The 19,565-nt window shown below is 39.7% G+C and overlaps 2 protein-coding genes across 3 annotated transcripts in view; both read left to right on the top strand.

The window, feature by feature from the left end:
* Positions 1–11,105, top strand: part of PLAU (plasminogen activator, urokinase) — a 420,354-nt gene extending 409,249 nt beyond the window's left edge. Inside the window, exon 13 of the mRNA XM_075257786.1 lies at positions 11,089–11,105. The gene's annotated coding sequence lies outside the window, so the exon portion shown is untranslated. The remainder of the gene's footprint in view (positions 1–11,088) is intronic.
* The window catches only part of C10H10orf71 (chromosome 10 C10orf71 homolog), a 58,286-nt gene that overhangs the window by 29,535 nt on the left and 9,186 nt on the right, over positions 1–19,565 (top strand). Inside the window, exon 2 of one of the 2 annotated variants that reach the window (XM_075257773.1) lies at positions 16,110–16,190. The exons of the other annotated variant lie outside the window; for it this stretch is intronic. The gene's annotated coding sequence lies outside the window, so the exon portion shown is untranslated. The remainder of the gene's footprint in view (positions 1–16,109; positions 16,191–19,565) is intronic. 2 annotated transcript variants of the gene reach the window in all.

The raw sequence follows: 19,565 nt of genomic DNA, 5'->3' as shown, positions 1-19,565 counted from the left end.
TGTATATACTATATAATTACATGTATCTCCTATCATTGCTATATACAGTACCTGATACATATATACTCCTGGACACAGGCTGTATATACTATATAATTACATGTATTACCTATCACTGCTATATACAGTGCCTGATACATATATACCCCTGTACACAGGCTGTATATACTATATAATTACATGTATCTCCTATCACTGCTATATACAGTACCTGATACATATATACTCCTGGACACAGGCTGTATATACTATATAATTACATGTATTACCTATCACTGCTATATACAGTACCTGATACATATATACTCCTGTACACAGGCTGTATATACTATATAATTACATGTATTACCTATCACTGCTATATACAGTGCCTGATACATATATACCCCTGTACACAGGCTGTATATACTATATAATTACATGTATCTCCTATCACTGCTATATACAGTGCCTGATACATATATACTACTGTACACAGGCTGTATATACTATATAATTACATGTATCTCCTATCACTGCTATATACAGTACCTGATACATATATACTCCTGTACACAGGCTGTATATACTATATAATTACATGTATTACCTATCACTGCTATATACAGTGCCTGATACATATATACTCCTGTACACAGGCTGTATATACTATATATTACATGTATCTCCTATCACTGCTATATACAGTACCTGATACATATATACTCCTGTACACAGGCTGTATATACTATATAATTACATGTATCTCCTATCACTGCTATATACAGTACCTGATACTTATATACTCCTGTACACAGACTGTATATACTATATATTACATGTATCTCCTATCACTGCTATATACAGTACCTGATACATATATACCCCTGTACACAGACTGTATATACTATATAATTACATGTATCTCCTATCACTGCTATGTATAGTGCCTGATACATATATACTCTTGTACACAGGCTGTATATACTATATATTACATGTATTACCTATCACTGCTATATACAGTGCCTGATGCATATATACTCCTGTACACAGGCTGTATATACTATATATTACATGTATCTCCTATCACTGCTATATACAGTACCTGATACATATATACTCCTGTACACAGGCTGTATATACTATATAATTACATGTATCTCCTATCACTGCTATATACAGTACCTGATACATATATACCCCTGTACACAGACTGTATATACTATATAATTACATGTATCTCCTATCACTGCTATGTATAGTGCCTGATACATATATACTCTTGTACACAGGCTGTATATACTATATATTACATGTATTACCTATCACTGCTATATACAGTGCCTGATACATATATACTCCTGTACACAGGCTGTATATACTATATAATTACATGTATCTCCTATCACTGCTATATACAGTACCTGATACATATATACTCCTGTACACAGGCTGTATATACTATATAATTACATGTATTACCTATCACTGCTATATACAGTACCTGATACATATATACTCCTGTACACAGGCTGTATATACTATATAATTACATGTATCTCCTATCACTGCTATATACAGTACCTGATACATATATACTCCTGTACACAGGCTGTATATACTATATAATTACATGTATCTCCTATCACTGCTATATACAGTGCCTGATACATATATACTCCTGTACACAGGCTGTATATACTATATATTACATGTATTACCTATCACTGCTATATACAGTGCCTGATACATATATACTCCTGTACACAGGCTGTATATTCTATATATTACATGTATCTCCTATTACTGCTATATACAGTACCTGATACATATATACTCCTGTACACAGGCTGTATATACTATATATTACATGTATTACCTATCACTGCTATATACAGTACCTGATACATATATACTCCTGTACACAAACTGTATATACTATATATTACATGTATCTCCTATCACTGCTATATACAGTACCTGATACATATATACTCCTGTACACAGGCTGTATATACTATATAATTACATGTATTACCTATCACTGCTATATACAGTGCCTGATACATATATACTCCTGTACACAGGCTGTATATACTATATAATTACATGTATCTCCTATCACTGCTATATACAGTACCTGATACATATATACTCCTGGACACAGGCTGTATATACTATATAATTACATGTATTACCTATCACTGCTATATACAGTACCTGATACATATATACTCCTGTACACAGGCTGTATATACTATATAATTACATGTATTACCTATCACTGCTATATACAGTGCCTGATACATATATACCCCTGTACACAGGCTGTATATACTATATAATTACATGTATCTCCTATCACTGCTATATACAGTACCTGATACATATATACTCCTGTACACAGGCTGTATATACTATATAATTACATGTATTACCTATCACTGCTATATACAGTGCCTGATACATATATACTCCTGTACACAGGCTGTATATACTATATATTACATGTATCTCCTATCACTGCTATATACAGTACCTGATACATATATACTCCTGTACACAGGCTGTATATACTATATAATTACATGTATCTCCTATCACTGCTATATACAGTACCTGATACTTATATACTCCTGTACACAGACTGTATATACTATATATTACATGTATCTCCTATCACTGCTATATACAGTACCTGATACATATATACCCCTGTACACAGACTGTATATACTATATAATTACATGTATCTCCTATCACTGCTATGTATAGTGCCTGATACATATATACTCTTGTACACAGGCTGTATATACTATATATTACATGTATTACCTATCACTGCTATATACAGTGCCTGATACATATATACTCCTGTACACAGGCTGTATATACTATATATTACATGTATCTCCTATCACTGCTATATACAGTACCTGATACATATATACTCCTGTACACAGGCTGTATATACTATATAATTACATGTATCTCCTATCACTGCTATATACAGTACCTGATACATATATACTCCTGTACACAGGCTGTATATACTATATAATTACATGTATTACCTATCACTGCTATATACAGTACCTGATACATATATACTCCTGTACACAGGCTGTATATACTATATAATTACATGTATCTCCTATCACTGCTATATACAGTACCTGATACATATATACTCCTGTACACAGGCTGTATATACTATATAGTTACATGTATCTCCTATCACTGCTATATACAGTGCCTGATACATATATACTCCTGTACACAGGCTGTATATACTATATCTTACATGTATTACCTATCACTGCTATATACAGTGCCTGATACATATATACTCCTGTACACAGGCTGTATATTCTATATATTACATGTATCTCCTATTACTGCTATATACAGTACCTGATACATATATACTCCTGTACACAGGCTGTATATACTATATATTACATGTATTACCTATCACTGCTATATACAGTACCTGATACATATATACTCCTGTACACAAACTGTATATACTATATATTACATGTATCTCCTATCACTGCTATATACAGTACCTGATACATATATACTCCTGTACACAGGCTGTATATACTATATAATTACATGTATTACCTATCACTGCTATATACAGTACCTGATACATATATACTCCTGTACACAGGCTGTATATACTATATATTACATGTATCTCCTATCACTGCTATATACAGTACCTGATACATATATACTCCTGTACACAGGCTGTATATACTATATATTACATGTATCTCCTATCACTGCTATATACAGTACCTGATACATATATACTCCTGTACACAGGCTGTATATACTATATAATTACATGTATTACCTATCACTGCTATATACAGTACCTGATACATATATACTCCTGTACACAGGCTGTATATACTATATATTACATGTATCTCCTATCACTGCTATATACAGTACCTGATACATATATACTCCTGTACACAGGCTGTATATACTATATATTACATGTATCTCCTATCACTGCTATATACAGTACCTGATACATATATACTCCTGTACACAGGCTGTATATACTATATAATTACATGTATTACCTATCACTGCTATATACAGTACCTGATACATATATACTCCTGTACACAGGCTGTATAACACATCACATTGTCTGTATCACAACATACACAATATAACACATCAAATCACATTTGCTAGCCCACCAAACTTTTTAAAGCACTTTTACAGTTTCACACGTCTGTGTCCGCCCAATACTCAACTCACCGCAGACGAAGTTGCGGGTAAAAGCTAGTTTTTTTTATAATTTGGGTTATTCAACTAATTTCTACATAGCACAGTTAGTAAACCCAATGTACCATTAGAACACTGGAAATGGTCCTCTATACACCTATGTAGATATTGCATTAAAAAAAAACCAGACGTTTGCAGCTAGAATAGCCATGTAGCACATTAACAATGTATAGAGGGGATTTCTGATTCATTTAATGTTATCTTCATTGAAAAAACTGCTTTTCTTACAAAAATAAGTGTGAAGAGTGAATAGATGGGTATATGTTGAAGTATATACAGCATATCAATCTATCTATCTATCTATCTATCTATCTATCTATCTATCTATCTTCTATCTATCTATCTATCTATCTATCTATCTATCTATCTATCTATCTATCTCCTATCTATCTATCTATCTATCTATCTATCTATCTATCTATCTGTTTGCTTCCATACATGTCTACCATTACACATACTATTTTATAATGTGATGCTTAGGCTCGGTTCACATCTGCGCTCAGGTTTCCATTCGTGGAGTCTGCTTGGGGACCCCTGAATGGTAATCTATATGCATTAAAAAGTGGTTACCTTCCGGAATCCTGCGCGCCCCATAGACTATAATGGGGCCGTGTGGTTTCTGCACACGGCAGCAAATTTCATGTGGATAGAGGAATAGAATGGCCCAAATGCAGATGTGAACTGGGCCCCTGTATATTGAGATGTTAAAGGGGTTGCCTAGGAATTACAGTTTTCTGCAAGGAGGTTGGTGAAGATGAAAAATAAGAAAAAGAAAACCCGTACTCACCTGTCCCCAATGTCTCCCATGGCTGTTTGGTCCAGCAGCAGTGGCTTTTTCTGGCAGAAGTTCTTGCCGCACGTGACTGCTGAGGCGAATCAGCATCCAAAGGAAAGGTCACGTGAAATCACAGGTGACGTATGTGAGACATCCCGGTTCCTTTCTTTAGGCTGCTGTGGCCCCTGATTGGCCTCATTGGTTAGGTGTGACGAGGACTGCCGCTGGAACAAAACCTGGGGCGCCGCTAGACCACACAGGACAGGACCAGGGACAAGTGAGTGTAGGTTTTATTTTTCACCTTTCCTGGCCTCCTTGCTTAAACCTGTTGTTCCTGGACAACCTCTTTAAGGTCAAGGCCTGACAGGAAAAACTTTGGCATTTTACAGTCAGGGAAAAGTGGATGGAATTCTAACGAATCCCATGGCCACTCTGCGGTAAAAACTGCAGTGCGGGTATTCTGCGATTTCCAAAACCGGTGCGGTTTTGGAAATCGCAGCATGTCAATTAAACCTACTGAAACATCAGCAGTTTCCTCATAGGTATAATTGTAACAGAAAATCCGTGGAGGAAACCTCTGCAAACTTTCTGTCTAAAGTGCTGCAGGAAGAACCACAATGCATTGCTGCCACGCTTTTTCCCGCAGTGCTTTTTTGCTGCGGGACAACCTGTATGGTCTTAGCCTAAGGATTAGGCCAAGCACAGCAAAATGCTGAAAAACAACACTGGAGAAAAAAAGCAGTATTTTTCATTGAACTTTTGTTGCATTTTCCTATGCCCTTACTTCCCCTATTAAAAATATGTGGCAATGCTCGCGACTCCACAGCTAAAATTAACCTGCTGTGATTGAGATTAAATTATGACATTTTGTTCACTTTGCTGTGTGTCACATTACAGAAAATCTGATTTTTTTTGTTGCAGATTTTGCTGCATTTTTTGTGCAATGTGTGTATGGGATTAGCCAGAATCCCCTCCACTTTGCAGGTACCGTAAAACACTGTGTTTTTTGCTGCAGACAAGGCTTACTTTTGTCTTCTTATTAAATTATGCTACATCTATTCCTTACAAATGGCTAATCCATGATAATTTATCAAGTAACATCTATTAGCTCTATTAGGAGAGAGCGGAAGCTAAGGCCCCGTTCCCACGGAGTAACTTGCCGCTCATTCTGACACGTAAACACGTGTCAGAGTGAGCGCCTCAAAACAGAATCCCATTGACTTCAACGGGTTCCGTCTTACACACTGAAATCAATGGGAGGCTTTTTAACCCATTGATTTTGATGTGTTACGCACGTTAAACGGAACCCATTGAAGTCAATGGGATTCTGTTCTGAAGCGCTCACTCTGACACGTGTTTACATGTCACAATGAGTGAAGCATTACTCCGTGGGAACGGAGCGAAAGGAAGATAAGTGAAACAAAGGCATAATTCTTGCCCCCTAGTACGTGGAGCACTAGTCCTTACTTTCCCTGCTGTCCTTGCCCTTTAAACTTGTGCTATTACTAGTGGTGAGGATCTTCACCCTTTCTGTTATTATAACATTTGAAGTTGTATACTGCAGACACATATACTGTCATCGTTTGCTATTTTATTGGTTTGACTGGATTATATGCAGTTATGTATTATTATTATTTCTACTATTATTGAATGTTCCTTACCAATGTTTGTACTTGTCCTTTATACTTGTTAAAAACTCAATATAAACTTTTGATGGAATGAAAAAAAAAATGTAGCAAGCTTAAACACAGGTGGATTGTACAAGTGCGATCTGCCTGCAATGTTGGGTTCCGCCCCTTTGTATATCAGGTGCACGTTCTTGTGAAAGAAAGGATATCTACTCCATTTAGGAATTGACGTAAATTTGCAATATATATAGGGACAAAGTGTCTCCCCCCTAGCCTGAATGGAGATTGTGGCGCATGTTTGGCACAAGAAAGTATTTTCAGCTTAGCCATTGTCCTGTTAAGAATTCTTGGTAAGGAATATGCAAACAAGATCTCATTGGTAGAAAAGAGGAATTTGCTCTAGCACCATCTTTTGGAAGATATCACCCTATAGATCTATGCATGGTCTAAAAATATAAAATAAAATGAAAAGAATAAGCTCTGAATAATAGAGCAGATTAGGGATCCATCTGTAAACAGCTGTCCCTCTTTCTGTTGGACAAGTTATTCTGGTTTGGCTACTATTCACAGATTATGCTCTTAGGTTTTATGAAAATCTTCCATAGATCTATAGGGAACTACCCTTCAAATGGCAAATACTTCTTTTCCAGCAAAGCTATGAAAATCTGGGATAAAAAATACCCTTTTAGGCTGGAGCTTCACGTTGCCACAATAGTTTTGTTGCTGCAATGGAAATGGCAATGCGGAAGAAATTGCGTATTACAGTACCAGCAAAATGAATGGGATTGTGGCTAATCCCATCCACACATTGCAGCAGAAAATCTGTATATTTAAAAACGCAAGCCTTATACCTGTGGAAATGCTGGTGTTTTCCTTATAGGTAGAATAGGGGTAGAAAGTCCGTAGAGGAAAACTCCGTGGATAATCAAAGCAGACAAGGACCCGATGGGATAAGGGCAAGAGTTCTTAAAATGTGCGGAGACCAGCTGTGTGGTGTTATTACATACATGTACAATATGAGCCTGAAGCTGGGAGTGCTACCACAACTGTAGAAAATATCTTGTATGGTACCAGTTCCAAATAAACCCAAGCCAATGGACTTCAACGGCTACCGACCTGTAGCACTGACATGCCACCTGATGAGCCTAGAGAGACTGGTCCTGACACATCTACGCCCCCTAATGTGTTCTGCTATGGACCCCCTCCAGTTTGTCTATCGGACAGGCATCGGGGTGGATGATGCCATCATCCTTCTTCACAGAGCTCTTTCTCACCTGGAGAAACCAGGGAACACTGTGAGAATAATGTTCATTTCAGTTCTAGAGTGCGTTCAACACCATTCAGCCAGGGCTACTGATGGACAAGCTGGATATTGTTGGAGTGGACCAACACCAGTCCGACTGGATCCTAGACTACCTCACAAACCGACCTCAGTAAGTGAGAGCCAGAGCCAGGGACTGTGTGTTGGACTCTGTGATTTGTAGTATTGGGGCAACACAAGGTACAGTTCTTGCTCCTTTCCTTTTCACACTGTACACTGCTGACTTTAGGCACAACTCATCCAGCTGTTACTTACAGAAGTACTCCGATGACTCTGCAATAGTAGGCCTCATCACAGACAGAGATGACAGGGAGTACAGAGACTTAAACTGGGATTTTGTGGACTTGTGCCAGCGGAACCAACTCAGGATTAATGCTGGGAAGGCCAAGGAGATGATGGTGGACTTTAGTAAGCGGAGAAGTGCTCCAATTCCAGTGGAGATTCAAGGGTCATGCATTGAGATTTTCAAGACCTATAAGTACCTAGGTGTGCTCCTCAATAATAAACTAGACTGGGCTGATTACCTGGATGTGCTGCACAGAAACGGTCACAGCACTCTTTACCTGCTCAGCAGGCTGAGGGCCTTCGGAGTCCAGGGGCCACTTCTTAGGGCCTTTTTCAACTCTGTGGTTGCTTCAGCCATCTTTTCCACTGTAGCCTGCTGAGGGAGCAGTATATCAACCAGAGACAGAAATATACTCGACAGGCTGATCAGAAGGCCAGCTCTGTCCTGGGGAGCCCCCTGGACCCAGTACAGGTGGTGGGTGACAGAAGGATACCGTCCATGGTGAGCTCCATGTGGGAGAATAAATCCCACCCCATGTATGAGACCTTGACAGAACTCTGAGCAGACGCAGTCACAGGCATAATGCTCAGCAATTAAATCCAATGACTCATTGGTGACATTTCTCATTGGAGTTGTTCTCTGTCCTCATCTTCTTGATTCAGGCCAAGACCTTCATGCTGCTATCTTTAATACTGTGCTGCCCAGTGTCCCCAAATGCACTGCATGAGATAACTCGGCCATAACTATGGTCACCTTACAAATAATTTTTTCATGCAATGACCAGAAAATTATATATCAAAAAATAGAAATTTCGTTGTCACTCACCATATAAAACCAAGAAGTCTTCAGGGTGTGCAATCCGTGCTCCAGGACTCAACGGGGCTTAATAATATACATCAAGAGAAAAGGAAGTACGTTTTCCACAGCCCGGCTTCTTAAAATTTAACTTTTAATCCATAAAGTTTTAAAATAGAATGTGCAAAAAGGTAGAAAATACATACAAAAAGTGAAAATAGTAGGGTTAAAATAACGCAACTGACGCGTTTCGAGATTATAAATCTCTTAGTCTTAGCATCTGAGAGTTATCGGCAGACTGCACTCTATATACCCTCCTTAAACACCTGATACAGATAATTGGTTGGGTTAACTCCCTATACTCTTGTCGACCTGATCTGACATAATAAAGGTTTTTGTAAAACCGTCTATATATTCTTCGCACCAACTTTATATTTATGACCCAATGAGCAAATACTTAGCAATAGCAAAACATAAGAATGAGGGATGACTTAGATTTAAACTCGTTACATGGACTTGTCATGGAAATGTAAACAAACATCTCCGAGTTTTCCAATAAAGTGGCCCTATGAACATTTGAATATATCCTATACCATATTTATATCTACAAATCATCTCTTATCCATCTATTACATAAAGTATGAGTAGATCTCACTCACCTATGGTTATGAGGATGTAAATTGCTTCAATCTTTTAATCCCAGCCCGTCCATGAATCCCCCATCAAAGCGTATACTACGCATTAACGTTTACAGGTCACGTGTGAGCGTCAACCTGTACGTACAACGATAGTTATCCATGGAGACGTACGGATACAAACATGCTTACGTGTTAGCGTCTCCTAGACCCACATGATATAAAACGGGGGCCACACGGTGGCTCAGTGGTTAGCACTGCAGCCTTTCAGCGCTGGAGTCCTGGTGTTCAAATCCCGCCAAGGGCAGAAAACCATCTGCAAGGAGTTTGTTTGTTCTCCCCGTGTTTGCATGGATTTCCATCCCATATTCCAAAGACATACTGATAGGGAAAAAATGTACATTGTGAGCTCTATGTGGGGGTCACAATCTACATTTAAAAAAAAAAAAAAAAGAAAAAGAAATGATATAAAACGGACCAATAGAGAAGTGCCAAATACAAGAATATGCGAGATGAAGAAGGACGAGTACTACATATATACTTCGACTGATCAGAAGATGACACTAATGAATGAGATTTTAATTATACTATATATGGACCATCCTAATGTAAATTCTGGAATTTCCAAAATAAAGCAAAAATAAAACAGACAATTGTATAGGTGTAGTATGTGAGATTTTCTCTGAATGTTATATATTAATCCTGATTTCTTATTGGAAATGTACACTGTATCACTAGATTAGACTACTCTTCAAATGTTAATAAATGTAAGATAGATCTGTGCGTACATTCAATCCCTGTGGTTCTCTACAATCAAACTTCATGATCCACGAGGCTTCTTTAATAAAAAAGTTTTTTTCTGTTGTTGCCTCCCCTCACAGATTTAGAGATGATATCAATGCCCCAAAACCGTAGGCTTTTTACGGAGCCGTCGTGTTTAATACAAAAGTGCTTTGACGCCCCCGACATGTATTCTCCAAATGGTTTGGAGCTGTCCGATATATGCTCCAAACCCCTGGTTTTCAAGGGTCTAGATGTACACCCAATGTAATCAACCTGACAGTCCACACATTTGATACAATATATCACATCTGTTGAATTGCAATCTATATGGCTATTAATTCTATAGCTTTGGTTCTTACTGTATGCTATAATGTCACTAAGATTGTGAGAAAATTATAGTTCCACATATATAGTTACCACCCCCTCCCCCATCCTGCAAATGACTGCAGAGAACATAGACAGTAATTAGGGAAACACATGGCACCCCCAAAACCACTTTTCAACAGATGGGGCAGATTCATTCAGTTTAATTTTACACAGTGCACATTTAGACAATATTAGGTAAGGATTAGAGATGAGCGAGTAGTGTTCGATCGAGTAGGTGTTCGATCGAATACTACGGTATTCGAAATACTCGTACTCGTTCGAATACTACTTGCTGTTCGACGTTTAAGGTTCGATGCAGAACCAGCGTTGATTAGCAGAATGCTATACATTCTGCCAATCAACGCTGGTTCTTCTCTTACCTTTAGAAGTCTTCTCCGTGCAGCATCCCCGCGGCGTCTTCCGGCTGGAATTCACTCTGCTTAGGCATCCAGCCTAGGCAGAGCCGACTGCGCATGCGCAGGCATGCCCTCGCATGCGCAGTTGGCTCTGCTCAAGCGTCGGGCCGGGCAGAGCCGACTGCGCATGCACAATCGGCTCTGCCTAGGCCCTGATGCCTAGGCAGAGTGAATTCCAACTGGAAGACACCACGGGGGCACTGCGCCGGGAAAAGACTTCAAGGGGAATCCAGCCCGACCGTCACTCGTGGACTTGGTAAGTATAATGTTATCGAATTTTGCCTACCCCTGAAACGAGCATTTCCCCCCATAAACTATAATGGGGTTCGAAATCTGTTCGAACAGCCGAACAGTGTGCAGCTGTTTGAATCGGATTTCGAACCTCGGACATTTTAGTGTTCGCTCATCTCTAGTAAGGATACACAATGATATTGGCTATAATTGGCATAGGACAGTATGTCACTGACAGGCAGCATAGATAACCATACTGCGAAGCCCTTGCAGATGACCGTGTGTCAGGTCAGTTACTATCCGGGACTTTTTGGCTGCTGGGAAAATGCAAATGAAGCATTTTACAGCAGCAGCAAAGTGATTGGGATTTTATTAATGTCCTCCACACATTGCAGAAAAAAAGAGCTGTGGAAACGCAAAAACGCATGCTGTATGAAAACACTGCGATATACAGTACTGTAATCCCATCCACACATTGCAAAAAAAAAAAAAACCTTCAATGCTTGCGTTTTTGAAGATTGCAGCATGTCAATTATACCTATGAAAATGCCGGCTATTTCCGTATAGCTATAATAGGTGCAGAATATCCGCAGAGGAAAACTCTGCAAGATTGCAATGAAAAATGCTCCGGAAAAAAGGCAGTGTGTTTCCGCCATCTTCTACAATGTTTTTTTATTTATTTTTTGCTTTGGCTCACTACATGGGGCCTTAGCTGTAAAAATGTGAATGTTTTCCATATATAATAAATAGGGGAGGCAAACAATCAGAAAAAGGCAGTGAAAACACCTTATGGGAGCCTGCACACGGATTTACGCTCCGATCACTCTGAATGTAAATCTCGTTCAGAACGAGCACGTAAAAACCAGATCCCATTGATTTCTATGGGTGCCGGCATACGCATGCTACCCATTGAAAACAATGGGAGGCTTTTTTCCCTATTTCTTTCAATGTGATACGCGCGTATGCCGGCACCCATAGAAATCAATGGGATCAATGGGCTCCCTATTGCTTCGTTTTTTTCTGCAGTGTTTTTTATCTCTGTTTTGAGTCGCTACACAGTGCCTGAAATACAAAAAAATATATGGATGCACAGCTTGTAGAGCATTTTTAGCTCAAAATAAGCCAGAATAGTACAAGTCTCCCACATAGTATCCATGAAAGTATTTTTCACCAAATAGTGCCCACACTATGACTGCACTAGATGTGAACCCATTACAGATTTTGTTGTGGCTTTATAAGTCAAAGACAGGAATGGCTACAAAAGGAAAGGAAAATATATGGGAACTACTTATACTTCTAACTTCTGCTCAATCCACTCCTGGCTTTGGCTAAAAAAAAAAAGCTGCAGCAAAATCTGCAACAAAAGAAGCTGCATTTCCGCAACTTGGGGCTGTAGCCTTAGGCTAAGGCCCCACGGGATGATACACAGGGTTAGAGCGCTGCGTGAAAAAACGTGGCGGGAACGCATTGCGGCTCTTCCCTCAGTGCTTTGAACAGAAAGCTCACTGAGTTTTCTTCTGCGGACTTTCTGCTACCATTATATCTGTGGGGAAGCTGCCTGCGTTTCCGTAGGTATAATTCACATGTTGCAAGAAACTGGGCAGGGGATGGAAACCCGGAGGTCTGCTTTATTCGCAGTTCTTTAAAATGTTTAGAAACTCTGTTGTGCATAATAATTTGGAACAATGGATTTAGATTTTTTATAATTTGTGAAAAAAAATCTCTAGCTCTATTGCAAGTTTTGCTGCTGTCTCTGCTCCATATTGTTGAAGAAAATAAAGTAATTGCTTTGAAATCACTGAAATGCCTTGTGTTCCTGCATACAGTAACTTATATACTGTATGGGACATCAGCAGTGGCCGAAAGGATGTCACAGTGGCTCACAGACACGTGCGTCTTCTGTATTTTAAATGCACAATGCAGAACAATTTTTTTTTCTCTAGTCAGCAGTACTATGCCCAACTTGTACACAGGTTCCATTTTTCTAAAGTTGCCTGAGGAGAGACGGAACCGACTTATCAAATCCAAAGACAATAAAAGGGTAAGGACCCACATAATGCCCCACAATAAAAAAGCGCTGTGGGAAAAATCAAGGCGGCAACACATCACGGTTTTTACTGCAGCACTTTTCACAGAGAATATGCGGTAGCACAGCCCTAGGGTACATGCATGTCCACTGCGCGTATTTTTCTCAAAAGTGGGGATGGAATTTGCTGTGACAGTAAAACACCGCAGTGTTTTCCATGGTGTTTCCACTATGGGCAAACTGGCCCGTGAATAACCAATTGTATACATGTCAATGGCACATAACATAAATCACCAATAAAATGCTTTAGACAAGTACATTTTAATACATAGTATGATATAGAATGATGCATATGTAATGCTACACATAACAGCATTGCCTCCCAACCATCTTGGATCCAGCGGGACAGTCCTGGATTCCAGGTCCTGTCCCGTGGCCCCGGTTGGTGGGAGGTATGTCGCGGATTCAACTCATCTGCGTACGGAGAGGATACAAATGAGTTGAATACAGTGGTAAAGCATGAGCAGACAGCTCCTGACTTACCACTGTGTCCCCTATGTGCTCTGGGAGCTGTAGGCACAATGTGATGATGTCACTCACATCGCACCTGCAGCTTCCTGGACACTCTGGGACAAGAGACTACAGAGTGTGCAGCAGGGGAGCAAGGAGAGATGAATATCAGTGTTTTTTATTTCAATTTCGGCAGATGAAGGGTGACATTAAACTGTGGAGGCAGATGGAGGGGGGACATTAAACTAGGGAGGCATGTGAAAAGGGACATTAAACTTTGGGGGCAGATGAAAAAAGGACATTAAATTGGGAGTAGATGGAAGGGGCATTAAACTGGGGGCACCTGGAGGGGGACATTCTATTGCCCATGTTAGACTTCAGAGACTACTAAAATATGTATGTATTTTCTTTTCACATCCATTACTCTTTTGCAGAGTATCGGTTGTCGTTTTATACGTTGAAGTACAATATGTTTGATGTGCAATTCCATTTAATAAATACCTTTAAAACTAATAAAAATATCCCTTAGAATTCAATTTAATATTAAAAAAAATTATGTTATATTTTTACTTTTATTCAATTACTGCTTTAGTTGTCATCTCCAGAAAGCTCTACCAAAATGTAGGTGAAGCTACAGTAGCACAGCCCAAGGGTACATGCAGAAAATTGCATGTACTACACTCTTGTACAGCCTCCAAATCATAAAGCGCCATCGTTTATCCTATGTCTATGGGGACTTACTATATAGCTCTATATTACAGATAGATAGATAGATAGATAGATAGATAGATAGATAGATAGATAGATAGATAGATAATAGAGAGAGAGAGAGAGAGAGAGAGAGATAGGAGATAGATAGATAGATAGATAGATAGATAGATAGATAGATAGATAGGAGATAGATAGATAGATAGATAGATAGATAGATAGATAGATAGATAGATGATAGATAGGAGATAGATAGATAGATAGATAGATAGATAGGAGATAGATGATAGATAGATAGATAGATAGATAGATAGATAGATAGACAGACAGACAGACAGACAGATAGATAGATAGATAGATAGATAGATAGATAGATAGATAGATAGGAGATAGACAGATAGATAGATGATAGATAGATAGATAGATAGATAGATAGATAGATAGATAGATAGATAATAGATAGATAGATAGATAGATAGATAGATAGATCAATAGATAGATAGATAGATAGATAGATGATAGATAGATAGATAGATAGATAGATAGGAGATAGATAGATAGATAGATAGATAGATAATAGATAGATCAATAGATAGATATATAGATAGATAGGAGATAGATAGATAGATAGATAGGAGATAGATAGATAGATAGATAGATAGATAGATAGATAGATAGTGGCATGTTTTACTGAAACAACAAGCATGGATAACTAACCCTTTGTACAAAGCATGTACTTGAAAGAGTAATTTCCCTTTGCTTTCTCCCTGGCTGCCATCCATTAACAGCAGGAGGCTGACATTTGTAACAGGAGGTTATCCTGCAAAGCGCCATGAGATTTATTTATAAAATAATGTATGTTATTATGTTTATATCATATAATTAAAACATATTTGTATTCATTCCATGGCAGTAATTGTAACAGATAATAGGACATGAGATCATAAAACCTACATATTTGTCTAGTTTGCAAAAACATGGCATGTGTTCCCAGCGAATGCCTAAGCAGCGCCAACTGTAAATTCAGCTCTGTAACTGGGAAAGGTCTGTGGTTGTGCTTTCACCACTGTAATACTCTTGACCTCTAATGTATCTGGATGATCTGACCCAACACATTGTATAGAATATATGTGAAATATAAGGTGTCAGCCAGCTCATAGCAGATACTGGTCTAGAAGAAAAATGACACATAGAAAGGCCATATAAATAGACCCTACCCTCTAATACTATGTGTGAGTGTCACAGTGGAAATAGCTGAAGGTCGTAGCTCATGAAATCAGCACTCTGCACAGAAACACTTTACTGTACTAAATTTAACTCCTCACTATAGATGGGAAGAAAAAGCAGATGGAAGGAAGCATGCCAGGCCCCCTCCCTATCCTTCAAAACCTGAGACAAGAGCTTACAACAGGTACAGCATGTGTGCACAGTAAAAGATATGGCATTTGGTGTTATATATATTACATAACAGCAAGAAGAACACTTAGCAGATAGATGGAGATACAGTTCATGGAAAATGAAAAAGCTATGGATGTTTGTGTATTAAAGCGAATGATGTTGAAGGGTTTGTCTCGTCACAAACAGATCCTTTAACCTATTCTTACAGCCCAATGTAACTTTGCACCACTAAGGTTAGTTAGATCTGTACTTACGTCTACATATGTCAGCACTAACGGACAAGAAGAAAATGTAGATCCCAGCTGTAAAACTCCTAAAGCAACATGATCAAAAGACAGGAGAATGTCCACACAGGGCAGATTGGCGGTGCAATTTCCAACTTTGAAATCACAGACGGAAAGTCCACGTCATTTACAGTAGCAGCAAAGTGGACAAGATTTTGCCATATCTCATCCACACGCACTGTGGGAAAAATTTGTATGAAATCTGTGGAAATGTTTCCCTGTTCTGTGAATTTTAAATCCACATGGCAATTCATTCTGTAGAGTTTCACCATCAATTTCTCCTCTTTCAATGAGTTTGGTAATATCTGCAAGATCTCCAACAACATGTTTCTTATGAGGATTTTGTCTCAGATCCTTGTGGAATTTTCTCTTTTACAAAGTGGCGTCATGCAGCAAAAAAGCACGGTGGGAAATTGCGGTGGCAACAACGTATCGTGCTTCTTCCCACAGCGCTTTGCACAGAAAGGTCGTAGAGGTTTCCTCTGTGGACTTTCTATTTCAATTACATCTATAGGGAAACGGCCAGCGTAGATATAATTGACATACTGCGATTTGCAAGTGAAATTATCAGTCAAAAAACTGACATATAAACAGACTCATTCACACTCATTGTGTTAAAAACAGCTTTGTAATGTTTTACACAATTATATGTTTAAGGACCTATAGCTATAGCTCAGTGAAAATCATCCATGATGCCATCAATTTGCTGTATGTCTTACGTAGATCCTAGACTTGGTAAAATTTAGCAATATAGAGCAATTTTGTTGATGTTAATACTGATGAACCACAGATCAAAAACACATCCAAAAATGTAAATATGTGATCTGTGGAGGACATGGACAACAAAAGTCCAAGAAAACCAGACTGAATAAGGCTGCATTCACACTGAGTAATGCTGGCGTTTTTTTGTGCTTATTTTTGCACATAGCGCCGCGTTAACGCCGCATTAACGCTGCGTATACGCCGCGTTTGCGCCGCGCTATTTTGCGGTGGCGTTGAATGGCCAGCGTTACTCAGTGTGAATGCAGCCTAAGGGAGAGAATACGTAAATAAGTCCTTGGAGGTAGTGGCGTAACTAGGAATGGCGGGGCCCGATGGCGAACTTTTGACATGGGCCCCCCCCAACCGGCGCCAAAGACCTCGACTGACCCCCTCCTCCGCACTCTATTATGTCCCTTAGTAAGCCCTGCACACAGTATTATGTCTCTTAGTGGCCCCTGCACACAGTATTATGTCCATTAGTGGCCCCTGCACACAGTATTATGCCCCATAGTGGACCCTGCACACAGTATTATATCCATTAGTGGACCCTGCACACAGTATTATCCCCCATAGTGGCCCCTGCACACAGCATTATACCCCATAGTGGCCCCTGCACACAGTATTATAGCCCATAGTGGATCCCATAAACAATTATTATAAACTGTTGTCTTTTCAGACCCCAGAGTATAATAATCGGAGACCCGGGGGAATAAAAGCATAAAAAATTACTGTTTCTTACCTGTCCCCAGCTCCTACGCTGTCTTCTCCGCTGCCGTCCTTCTTCTATGACGTCGGATGTCACATGACCCGGGAAGCAGGACGGGTTCATGTGACGTCAGAGACGTCAGACAAGTAGGAAGGAGGCCTGGCAGGATCGTGGAGAGGTAAGTAACAGTGTTTTTTTAGGTTCCCTTACCTCTCCCGGTCCGCCGATCATTATACTCGGGATTTGCAAAGACCCCTGAGTATAATGATAGTATTTGTGGGGCCCGCGGTGTCACTTACCCATCCCGGCCCAGCCAGGATCGGCAAGTAAATAGGGCCCCGTAACAGCCTATTAATTTTTTTTTAAAAAAACGCAGCCATAATGGCCCGGGCCCTGTGGCAGCTGCCTCCGCTGCTTCCGTGGTAGTTACACCCCTGCTTGGAGGTTACTTTAAATATGTCCCAACACCAGTGTTCTAAACCTATGATATGTATATCTTAGATAGTGCTGACGCTATTTTTTTCTTATTCTCTTTCCTCATCTGCGTGCTGGCTGTTTTTCACAGATTCATTCCTAGAAGATGGCATCCTTTTTTTATTTATTTTTTTTTTTTTGGTAGATGCAATGCAAAAAAAATGAGTGGCACAGAGATCAGATATGGATACAACAAGTAGGGGCGTAACTTGAGGGGGTGCAAAGGGCGCAGTCGCACCAGGGCCCAGGAGCCTTAGAGGGCCCATAAGCACTGGCATCAGTATGGAGATTGCAGCTTCCATGTGACCCATAAGCCAAGGAGACCCACAGATTACTCTAACCACACTAAGGCTGATTAAACTCCTTCGCACCCGTAACCATCACTATCAAGAATTTGCTGTAGGAATGAGGTAGGGGGCCCCGGACAAAAGACTGCACCAGGGCCCACAAGAATTTAGTTATGCCACTGATAACAAAACAGATGGTGTGAAAGCTGCCTAATAGACAGGGGCATAGTGGGCACTGACCTTATACTGCAAAGTCACAGGATACAGTTTAATAATTTTTAACAATGATCTAGTGTCTTTCACTGGGTGAGAAAATACTGGTTCAGAATTGTACTCCATCACTTTATTTGGATACAAAGCTTAAAGAGGACCTTTCATGGTTTGGGGCACAGGCAGTTCTATATACCGTTGGAAAGCCGACAGTGCGCTGAATTCAGCACACTGTTGGCTTTCCCAGTCTGTGCCCCGGGTGAAGGGCTAGCGGTCCCAGTACTATAGAGCTTCACAGTCAGAAGGGCGTTTCTGACACTCTGTCAGGACGTCCTTCAGTACAAGCAGCGCCAATAGCGCTGTACAGTGTGAGCGGGGAAGAACATTCCTCCCCGATCTCAGAGCACAGCGCTATTGGCGCTACTTGTACAGAAGGAAGGTCCTGACAGACTGTCAGGAACGCCCTTCTGACTGTAAAGAGCTACGGTACCGGGACCACTAGCTCTTCACCTGGGGCACAGATCAGGAAAGCCAACAGTGCGCTGAATTCATCGCACTGTTGGCTTTCCAGCAGTATATAGAACTGCCTGTGCCCCAAACCATGAAAGGTCCTCTTTAAGAATGTTGAGGGAAATTGATCTAACAGAATTCTGTATATTTTAAAT

The sequence above is a fragment of the Leptodactylus fuscus genome, chromosome 10 (genome assembly GCF_031893055.1).
Source record: "Leptodactylus fuscus isolate aLepFus1 chromosome 10, aLepFus1.hap2, whole genome shotgun sequence".
Taxonomy (NCBI): Eukaryota; Metazoa; Chordata; class Amphibia; order Anura; family Leptodactylidae; genus Leptodactylus; species Leptodactylus fuscus.
This window is presented reverse-complemented; position numbering and strand designations above follow the sequence as displayed.